Below are 10,850 nucleotides of genomic sequence, written 5' to 3' on the forward strand. Positions count from 1 at the left end.
TACTTTGATTACAACTATGATTATCACTAAATACGTCCAATGTGGTTGTTTGTTGTAAAATGTCTCATCGATAATATAATTTAAAAAAGAAAGGACTCTAGTTACAAAAATAACAACTGGATTACAAGAATAAAGACTTGAAAAGTTTTAGGTCTAATATGATTATTTACCATATAAACAAAACATTTGTTGTAGCAGTGGTAAAGTGGTCATTTTTTTTGCAAATAGAATCATATTTCAAGTAATTATCATAAAAACAACCATAATTACAACGTTATACCTCAATTGTTGTCATTTATGTAAAATGCATTGTCAAACGAGTAATTATCTCATGGATGCTGAGATTTACACAAGAAATGTATTAAATTACAAAATATAGAACTTTAATACACAATTAAGGACTCGCGCCTCATTCACAACACATACATAAAATTCTACCACTTTGACAACAATTCGTTGTCACATTAGTAAAATGGTTCTCAGACTTGTAATATAAAAAGTTACCACAAATAAGAGCTTGATTATTACTTCTACAACAATTAGTTGTCTCACCGGTTAAATGGTTGTTAAACTTGTAATATTAAAGAATTACCACAAATACAACCTTGGTTATTACTTTGGACCTCAATTGCCGTAAAATCTAGAAAAACATTGTCAAATAAGTAAATAACTCCTAAATGACAGTAGTTACAAAATATACAACATTATTACACCGTAAAGGACTCACCGCAAATTTACTTAAATATATGATGTTTTACCATTATAACAACAAATTTGTTGTTTTATTAGTAAAGTGGTTCTGAAAACTTGAAATAGTTAAGTATTAAAACTTAATACAACTAAATTACCACTTTTTACCACTATAGGTTGTAGAGTTATAATTTATGAACTAAATTTATTGATGTTAGAGATTTAATTATTCTTTTCTATTATCATAAAGGATTTCCATTTAAATATATTGAAAAATTAATGTTTTTTGAAATTTACAGGACCCTAAACCCTAAACGCTAAATTTTTTAGTTATTTGGAAACTACAATATTACTCCTAATCCATATTAAATGTTGTTTAACAAATTACAAAACAACAAGATATATTCATTATCAAGATCCTCCTAACCGCTAAACCGTAAACCCTAACCCTATTCCCTAAAATTTTATATATTCATTAGGAAGCTCTTCGATAAGACATTTCTTCCTCAATGAAATATACGTTTCTCGACAAGATATCCGCTTCTTGATAGAATATTTCTTCCTCAACGAGATATCTCCTCCTTCACATGATATCTGCTCATCGACTACATATGTCTTTCTTGACAAGATATTTGCTCCTTGACAACATATCTCCTACTTGATAAGACTTTCTTGATAAGATATCTGCTCCTTGACAACATATCTCACCCTTGACAAGATATTTGCTCCTCGTCAATATATCTCCTACTTGACAACATATCTCCTCTTCAATAAGATATTTACTCTTCAACAAGATATTTCTTTCTCAACGAGATATATGCTCCTCGATAAAATAGTTCACTTATATATTGCATTACCATAGTTTAGAGTTCTACTACAAAATTTATCTAAAGTCGTTTATCTAAACCATAAAGGTCCTCGACCCTAATACCGAAACTCTAAACCTTAAATCCTAAACTCCAAACCCTAAACCCTAATAGTACTCCTATTCTGTATTAAATATTGTTTATCTAAACCCTAAACCCTAAAGGTCTTCGACTACATATCTCTTTCTTAACAAGATATCTGCTCCTCGTCAACATATCTCCTCTTCGATAAGATATCTACTCCTTCACAATATATTTCTTCCTCTGCAAGATTATTCAAATAGGCAACTCTACTTATACTTTGCACTACCGAAGTCTAGTCTTGTACTACAAAATTTATCTAAAGTCGTTTATGTTTAGACTTCCACCATCTTTGTCAGCTGAATAAGGTTTCATAGTCATACTTTTGCTAATTCCATACTGGTACATCAAATTAAGCGAAGAATCGCTTGGTTATAAGTAGGGCTGGGATGGGTTCTGTTTTTGTGTTTTTTTTTTCAAGAACTGGAACCGGAACCGATAGCATTTTTCGGTTCGGTTATTACACTTTTGCATACCTAGAACCGTATTGGAGCCGAACCGTTTTTCTCGGGTCGGTTTTGTACTGTTTTTGGTTCCTATACATAGAACCACATATGTAGGGATGGTGGAGATCAGGAATGGGGTTCGAAGCACAGACCCACAAATGAACTGGGTTTTCTGGGTTTTGCAACTTTTCAAATAGAAGGAGGAAGGAAGAACAGTTACGAGGGTAGGGGATATGGCTTAGGGCTGCCGGCTACGCTTGAGAAATTGGAGAAGATCTGAACTGAGAAGCTGGGCCTAGGAATGGTAGAGATCGAGAATGAGATTTTGAAGCACAGAGCCTAAGATGAACTGGGTTTTCTGGGTTTTGTAGCTTTTAGAAAAGAAGGAAGAAGGAAGAATAATTAAATGGGATGGGGAATTGAACTGAACTGAGAAAACTTTTTGGGAGAGGTCACGTCTTTTGGTTTGTGGGTCCAGGCATATTACTTTGGCTGCAATTATATATGGTATAATGGGTCCATGATGTATTAAAGTATTACTTATATGTTATAATGGGTCCATGATGTATTAAAGGCATGGGATAGATTCCTTCGGTTCGTAAGTGACGAGAGGAGCTCAGAACCGTAACCGAACCGTTCTATGTAAAACGGTTCAGGTCTTCAAAAAATAGACGTTTTCCACACAAAAAACCGAACCGAACCACCAATTTCGGTTCAGTTCTGACCGGTTTCTTGGTTTTTCGGGTCTACAATCCCAGCCCTAGTTATAAGTCCTTGCTTTGATGTTGGTGTCAAGGAGGTTGAAGGCTGAACTGCTAGACTTCTTCTGCCAAGACAGGATTGCCCTTGTTAACTCATCACTGTATTAGATGTTAGGTTACCATAGTGTTGTTTATGTTAAATATGGCTGCAGTTAAATATGGCTTGCAGCCATATTGATCAAAATTACTTAGTTTCATGACTTGACTTGCAACTAGCTCTCATATTAGATTATTCTTTTCTTTTTTTCGGTGTGCCATCGCTGTATCAACATTGACATTGCCAGAAAAAGTAACCCAACTGAAAATCACCAAAAGATAACAAAAGGATAAAATGATGGCCAAAACTAATAAAGAAGTTGTTAGCCAAGCCTAATACGCCTAATACAGTGATGAGTTAACAAGAGCAATCCTGTCTTGACAGAAGAAGTCTAACAGTCCAGCCTTTAACCTCCTTGACACCAACATCAAAGCAAGGACTTATAACCAAGCGATTCTTCGCTTAATTTGATGTACTAGTATGGAATTAGCAAAAGTGCATAAGCATAAGAAAAGATTTAGACATGCGAACTCTTTTCTTGTTACTCATGTACTCTTCTCTTCTTTTCCCTTGAGCAGAACAAACCAATTAACCACAATGAAGTGTTTACTTTCTTCATCTAAACAAAAATGAAGGGGAAGGACACTAGATGCTTAATTTTGATAATGGATAGAATTTAGTAAAGGAGGTGGATTAGGATACTGAAGGGAAGATGGTTCAGTGTTTGGTTTTGAGAGTATGCATGTATGCTTGATTGTCTGAAATCAGTAGCACATGGAAGCTTGAATCTTGAATAAGCGCTTGTTGATCTTTGAGTTTGAATGATACCTTGCTTGCTCAAATTCTTTGAATTGAATTGTTTTTCTTCTGTGGTCATATAGGATTAGCGTGCTAAAAGTTCAGGTTCTTTTTGGATGTATTTGGACATCATCTTTATTCCCAGCAGTAAAATGGGTTGAGTTGTTGATCTCAGAGCTTCAGGCCTGCAAGGTAGTGAATACCGTAATATTGGCGCTAGAACAGCTTAGAATATTTGAGTTATTTTGGGCATAATGGCTTTTTTTTTTTTCGAGCTCCTTTTAGCATGGCGGTGAGTGGTGACTTGCATGATTTACTAGCAACTTGATCATGAATAAGCGACGTTACAGTCTTGGCTTTGTTCCAGCAATGAACTTTCTTTTTCTCTTGAAGTTGTCAGGACATTTGAGCACCTTGAACAACTTAAATTGCTTGGGACATTGCTTGAGTTGCATAATGCTCAATCCATTTTGCTTGGTTTCTCCTGTCTTCATGCATGAATTCTTTTTTTGAATATAATGAATGTTGCGATTGAAGTTTCTTTTCACTTCTTCTGCATGTTTGAAAGACTTTATTTTCAAAATAAGATTGTAAATTTTGAATGTGTGTGCCTGATACGAATATGCATGAGATCCGTCAATAATATAGTAGTTCTTCTTTTCTTCAACTTGCTTGTTCCTGGTTGGTTTGGCGTATGGATCTGCTAAGGTGCTCTTGAGTGATGCAAATGGTAAAAGCCTGATTATAAGAGTGCCTATGCGTGATGTATTGATTCTGGTTTAAATAAGTACGCTTGAGCTATGTAATGAATTGAAATGGTATGACTGATTGTGGAGAGTGGATTTGTTTGTGGTGTTGTCAAGATTTGGATATCAATGTAATTTGGTGCTGGTTATGGTCTGTAAAGGGAATGATTTTGCCTGATTTGAATATTTTTTGCTTTGAGATGGATCAGCTTGATGCATGAACATGAGGCTAAAAAGTTTAGGATGGATGAGCTGCTGTTAAGGTAATCAACATGAACCAACTCATCAGCCCCCAAGTGCAGTAGCCTGATTAAAGGTATAAGATTTAACTTTTGCTTGCGTGTTCTCCGGCAATGAATATCGCTTGAGAAGTGTGAGAGGCTTGTGCTTATGACCACTGCTGTGTGCTTGGGTTTTAGATTAGAAAACATATGCATATTGCTTTTGTAAGAGTATTTCTCTCTAGAATTGTAGCTTCACATTTATGTTAGCTAGACATATAGATTGATATAGGTATAAGATATCTAGAATATCATTATTACCTGGTATAAGCATCAACAATGAAGAGGTTATCTTTTATGCTAGCTTCCTGGTAAGGTTCAGTGAAAGGGTATGTTCAGATAGGCTTGGAATGCTCAAGAAGTGGCTAAACAATAGTAAGATTGTTATGCATGTAGCTTTAATGGTTGTAATGCTTGCAGGGGCGTTAATAAACTGCTCCCAGCAGTGATTGTAAAGATCAAGAACAGAGATTAGCTTAATATATGTTGCAACAAGGGGGAAGCTAGCTGCTGGAATCATAGCCTAGTCCTCAGGTAAACGGTTCAACCTTGTAAGGACATGATGATTTGAGATAAAAGATAAATATTTTCAGGAAAGAGGTAGTGTCAGAGTATGAGAGGAAGAGGGAAAAAATGTGATTTCTTTAATTTTCAATAGCTAGATTTGGCCTTTTGAGGAGAAAAACAAAACTTACTTTCACTGATATAATTTTCTGATGTAAATCAGAGGTTCACAAAAGAGTAAGTAAGTATGAAATTGAATCTGGGTTTTTTCAAAAGTGAAGAACAAAAAAAAGTCTCTTCTTACTAAGCTTGTTTGCATCACTTTGACCTTTTGCTGCTATTTTGCTTGACTGTATCTGGCGGTGTTGTGACAACAAAAGCATGGATAGTTTCAAGAAAATTATCATCCTACCATGGAATAAGAGCATGATTTTTTTTTTCGAAGCATAGAGCACTGCTATGAAATGGAGGGAGCCATGGTTAAATCACAGCATGTTTTTGAAATTCATTAAGCAAAGCCCCCAAGTATTCTTGCATGATGCTTGAAAGAAAAATGATAACTTTGAGTTTCAGTATACTGAGTTGATGGTATTGACACAAATAAGGACTGATATATATATATATATATATATATATATATATATATATATATATATATATATATATATATATATTTTCATGTTGTTGGGAAGGTTTATGAAAAATCTGGTAAATAGGCTCGAAATGCCTGAAAAATGGCTAAACAAAGGTAAGGTAGTTTTGTGGCACTGATGGTTGTGATGCTTGCAGGATGTTTATATATTGCTCCCAGCAGTGGTAGTCAAGATTCAACGTGACATATGTTTAGCAAGGAAGAGGTTAGCTGCTGGAATTATGGCCTAATTTCCAGGCAGAGGGTTCAAACCTTACCAGATCTAGAAGAAATGCATCAACTGGTGATGAGGTTATTTGTGGTGGCTTGTTTGGTTTTGTTGAAGCCTCAAGGTGAGATAGCTTTTATAGATTGAGTAATAGGACTCTTAATTTGTTCACTCAATATTGAAGCTTGAATAATGAGTAAATAAATTTGATTTTGACAGCTTTCATGATTCCTGTTACAGAAACTCATGGATTGAAGTCTCATAGTCAATACAATAAGCAACAAGCTTGTGTTTCAATGAGTATTGGCATGTTCATCAAGAGAGCTCTCCTTGATTGCATCTGATACATATTGCCAGTGATAAAGCATGACTGGTTTGAAGTGAGCATGGAAAATTTCTAGAGTAAAATGCTGCTGTTATGGAAGCTAAGGTGGAAACACAACCTAGTCCCCAGTGGAGTCGCCAAAAATGTAGGGGCATTTTTGACCAAGGTTGTACGGCAGTGAAATCACCATGGCCGAGCCTAAAATCTTGTCCCCTTTGTCTGAGTTAGCGAAGACTAGGCCCAGCAAACTTCGAAGGATTAAAAATTCCTAGGAAGGTTGCTGTTGTGTTCTTCCCGGCAGTTCCTATATATATGCATGGCAGTGAATTGATCATTTCAAAAGAGGCTTGGCAAGATGCGTGTGGTGTGGGAGCTAGAAAAGCATGAGTTTGAGAAGAAGAGGTTCCAGCAGTGTTGTATACTGGTTGAGGTTTGTGAGATAAGGGGGTTTGGATAGAAGGTGAGTTTGAAAGGATGGAAAACTATGGATGGATGTGGGAGAGAGGAAGCATGAGAGAAGAAGAGTGCTAGGGAGCTTGCTAGCACACTCCGTCATGCCTCTGCTTGGTTAGTAACATAGCTATTTATATGCAATTCCAGCAGCCAAAGGAATCTCGGTGGAAGGTCTTTACTGCTGGGTAAAGAGATGGCTTGGGTTAAATGCATGTACTGGATTTTGCAATGTGTTTTGGTTTGTCAAGTTGTGTCTAGGGCTATGAGATTTTGGGCAGATTTTCTGCCATAATTTAGGCAGGATTTGTTGCTAGGATTGCAATCCCAAGATTTCTGCTGTGTTGCTGGGATTATGTGCTGCTGGGATTATGGGATTATGTTATGCGGTCAGGATCAAGAATTCTATGTTTAGCATTTACTATTTTGTTTGTTTCTAAAGAATTTGGGCTTGGGTTTTTGGGCTCTCTCTCTTCTTCACTTACCCGTATTAAGAGTTAGGCCGTTGGGCATGAATTTTGGTTCCAAGTCAAAAATTATCAACGAGCCTAAAACTAATAACGGGCCTCATGCAATTCCGTTACCTTCCATACCACACCCATTCTTATAAGCCTCAAGTGCGTGAATGTGGCTTGGGTCCACGTGCGTGGCGTGATGTTCGCGGGTGTAATTTGTCTCAAAATATGAATTGGGCTTAAAGCATAAATTGGGCTTGTTAGCTGGATTTTTGGGTGTCAACAAGATTACATACTAATATGCAGATTACAAACTAATATGCAACATATAGTTCAAGGTATTTGTAGATAGATTATTTATATCAAATTTAAACTTGTAGGATCCTTTATTAAAATAAAATTACTGTACTGAGAACAATATGTGCATGCATAGCTAGTAGACCAATTTAAGGAAGAGCCAGGGCAGCATCTAAAATAATTGGGGTTGACATTAACCCCAATAAATTCATCAAAGATATATTCTTTTTTTGTTTAATCAACAAGGTATTTAGATTCTAATTTCTATAAGATTTGCTAAGTTAGTACTAGTTTTGTAATGTGAACATAGGCCAAGCAAGGGGAATCACGGATTTCATAAACCCTACCGAACCTGGAAAGCCTTTGCATTAGGTCAGTTCTTTTATATAATTTATAATGAAGACTAGACCTACTACCAGATTACTTGGTCTTTCAAATCTTTGTAACCTAGGAAAGCAGTCGAGAAGTGAAAAATAAGGATCAAAATTTTCAAGTTCATTGCTTCATTATTCTATTGACATCATGCATGTTAAACAACTGGTAGAAGCCTATAAGGTGGCTGAAAAACATAAAGCAACTACAGGCCTAACAATTGACCAAATTCTATCCCAACAAAATATCAACACCAAGGCCCTAAACTTCTACTACAAAAATGATCTTAGCATGGTCTAAAAGGCCTATTGGCCATGCCTTTGATTAAGACCGATAAATATAGTTTTAGTATAATGATATCTAGGTATATTTACTTTACAAACACTGCATCATTGTTAACAAGTCAAATGACTATCGCTCATCAGCATATAAGACATTGACATGTCTATTTGCATGCTATACCCACTGGCAGTATGAGGACCACCACCACCACCAACACGGCCTTGCTTAAATAAGTATGTTCTTCAGGATGAGAAACAAACGCAGTGAAGATGTTGCTAGTTCCATCACTGAAGATCTCCACATGGAAATCTTAGTAAGACTCCCGGTAAAATCTCTCATTTGGTTTCAATGTGTATGCAAGCGGTGGAGGGGTTTGATTCGCAGCTCAAGTTTTGTTACAACACATATCAGACAACATTCCCATACCCATCTAATTACAGATAACCGCTCAAGGTTTGACCAAGTTGAGCTTTGTTACTCTCTTTTTCCTTTTGAAAGATTTGAGTAGTCCCTGGAGTTAAAACCTCCCTTTCATCCCCAACTAGACCATAAGTCCCGACTAGACTACTTCAAGATATATGCTTCAACGAACTGTTTATTGTGTCATGCTGGGAATGTAATGGATTCAAACAGCCCTATATACATATGGAACCCCTCTGTTAGGAAATTCAGGACTCTTCCACAACCAACATTCGATCATTATTGCGTGGACTGTTTTCCCAAGCATGTTGATACCCCCCTCTTATTTGGATTCCACCCAGATCTAAATGACTATAAGGTGATAAGGATGATGCTGCCTGGTTCTATCAAAATGGAGGTTTATACTGTACGTTAGCACAAATTCTTGGAAGATTATTCAAGTCATTCCACCTTGGCTCAATACCATGAAGTTTTCTACTCGATCTGAATTTTGGAATGGAATGGCATATTGGCTTGCTACGAAAGATTTAATGGTTAGGGTTGTGTCGTTTGATACTAACAATCAAGAATTTGAAGAACTGGTGATCCCAATTACTATTTTGAGTGATGATTGGTATGCATATATCAAAGTGTACAAAGAATCAATTTGCCTACTTCAAGTTGAACTGGATAATGACGTTGACAGGAAGCAAACAAGGTCAATTGAAGAAAATTTACCAGCGTGCTGCGATCCTTCCTCGATCAAGCTCTTCCTCCTTCCTCTCGTCTTCTCCTCTTCAAATTAGGGTTTTCTCTTGGAACAAAATTAGACAAAAACTGAATGACTGTTTGTAAAAAATGGACGAGTAATTTAGACGGGGACAATATTCTTTCTCTAATCTTCTTCTTCTTCTTTTCAATTTAGGGTTTTCTAAATTTTATTTTTGATATGTAATTGGGAATCTTAAAAAAGATATTAAAAAAAAATGTTAATACAGGTTAACGGGTAAGCAGGTTACCACTATTGTGACAAAGTGGTGTTAGCTCAGTGGTTAGAGCGCCCACTACCTAAAATCGAGGTCATGAGTTCGAGTCACCATAGGGGTAGGAGTGAAATCCTTTGATCATCTTTTACAAAAAAAAATTATAAAAAAAAAGGTTACCACTATTGAATATTCCAGACCGTCAGATATATTCAACTTTTAATTAAATCCAACGGCCTAAAATATTCAAAAAACTTGATGTATGGCATACGTCAACATATGGTAGAATTTTCCTGTCCTTCAATAAAGATAAACCATACAAAAGACTCTCTAAGACTATATATGTGCTAGCTAAAGGGAGATCAGAAGTTCAATACATGTGCTAGCTAAAGGGAGGTTTTCTCTCTCGCAGCGAAACCCTAAAAAAACTAGGTTTTTTTTTTCTGTTCCATCTCGTGCTCGTCCGGCCGCTCCTGCCTGTGGCAAGCCTTCGGCTTCATCTCTGTGTGGTGAGTGCGCCGGACGGGAATGTCTTGAGGCTATTGCTTTGGTAGTCTGGAGAGGTGTCGTCGCTTGATGCTCCGGTAGGTTTGTCGGGGCAGCGGGGTTCTGATTTGACGTCTTCGTTGCACGGCGGTGGTGATGTACAGAGGTCGAGCTTGGGTGGTTGGTGGTCGTGGTGGCATGATCATGGCGTTGATGGCCATGGCGGCGTGGTGCTGGCGTCGTGGGCGTGGCGATGGTCAAGGTGGCATGGTGCAGGCGACGTGGTCGTGGCAATGGTCATGGCGGCATGATGCAAGTGACGTGGTCGTGGTGATGGTTGTGGCCCCGGGGTGCCGACGACGTGGTTGTGGCGCTGATGGTCGTGGCGGCGTGCTAGTGGCGGCCTCGACTGACGACAGGGAAGCCTATTGTACGTGCTGCAAGGGCGTGAAGGAGGGGGAGAGTGGGACCAGGTGCTCCTCAACTTGTTGGGCTTTGGGTTGTGATTTCTCTTTGGGCTGCTCTTTTTGGGATTTCTATTGGGCTAGGGTTTTGCTCTCAGCCCATCGCTATGGTTTTTAGTTTCGTCTAATTACAATAAAGATCCTTGTATTAGGAACACTCTATGTACTTTGCCTACAAAATGATCGGTGATTCTACACATCTAGGTGCAAAGTTCTTTGGTGTACCGCAATTGAGCGCATTGGCACCGGAAACTTTGTCTGCTATTA

The 10,850-nt window shown here is 37.5% G+C and overlaps 1 long non-coding RNA gene across 1 annotated transcript; it reads left to right on the plus strand.

Moving 5' to 3' along the window:
• Nucleotides 1-4,627: 4,627 nt before the first annotated feature.
• Nucleotides 4,628-6,085, plus strand: LOC133731768 (uncharacterized). The gene is made up of 3 exons (XR_009856802.1): nucleotides 4,628-4,688; nucleotides 5,127-5,240; nucleotides 6,000-6,085. It is a non-coding gene; the product is annotated as an uncharacterized LOC133731768 (long non-coding RNA).
• The last annotated feature ends 4,765 nt before the right edge of the window (nucleotides 6,086-10,850 follow it).

This window comes from Rosa rugosa, chromosome 2, assembly GCF_958449725.1.
Source record: "Rosa rugosa chromosome 2, drRosRugo1.1, whole genome shotgun sequence".
Classification (NCBI taxonomy): domain Eukaryota; kingdom Viridiplantae; phylum Streptophyta; class Magnoliopsida; order Rosales; family Rosaceae; genus Rosa; species Rosa rugosa.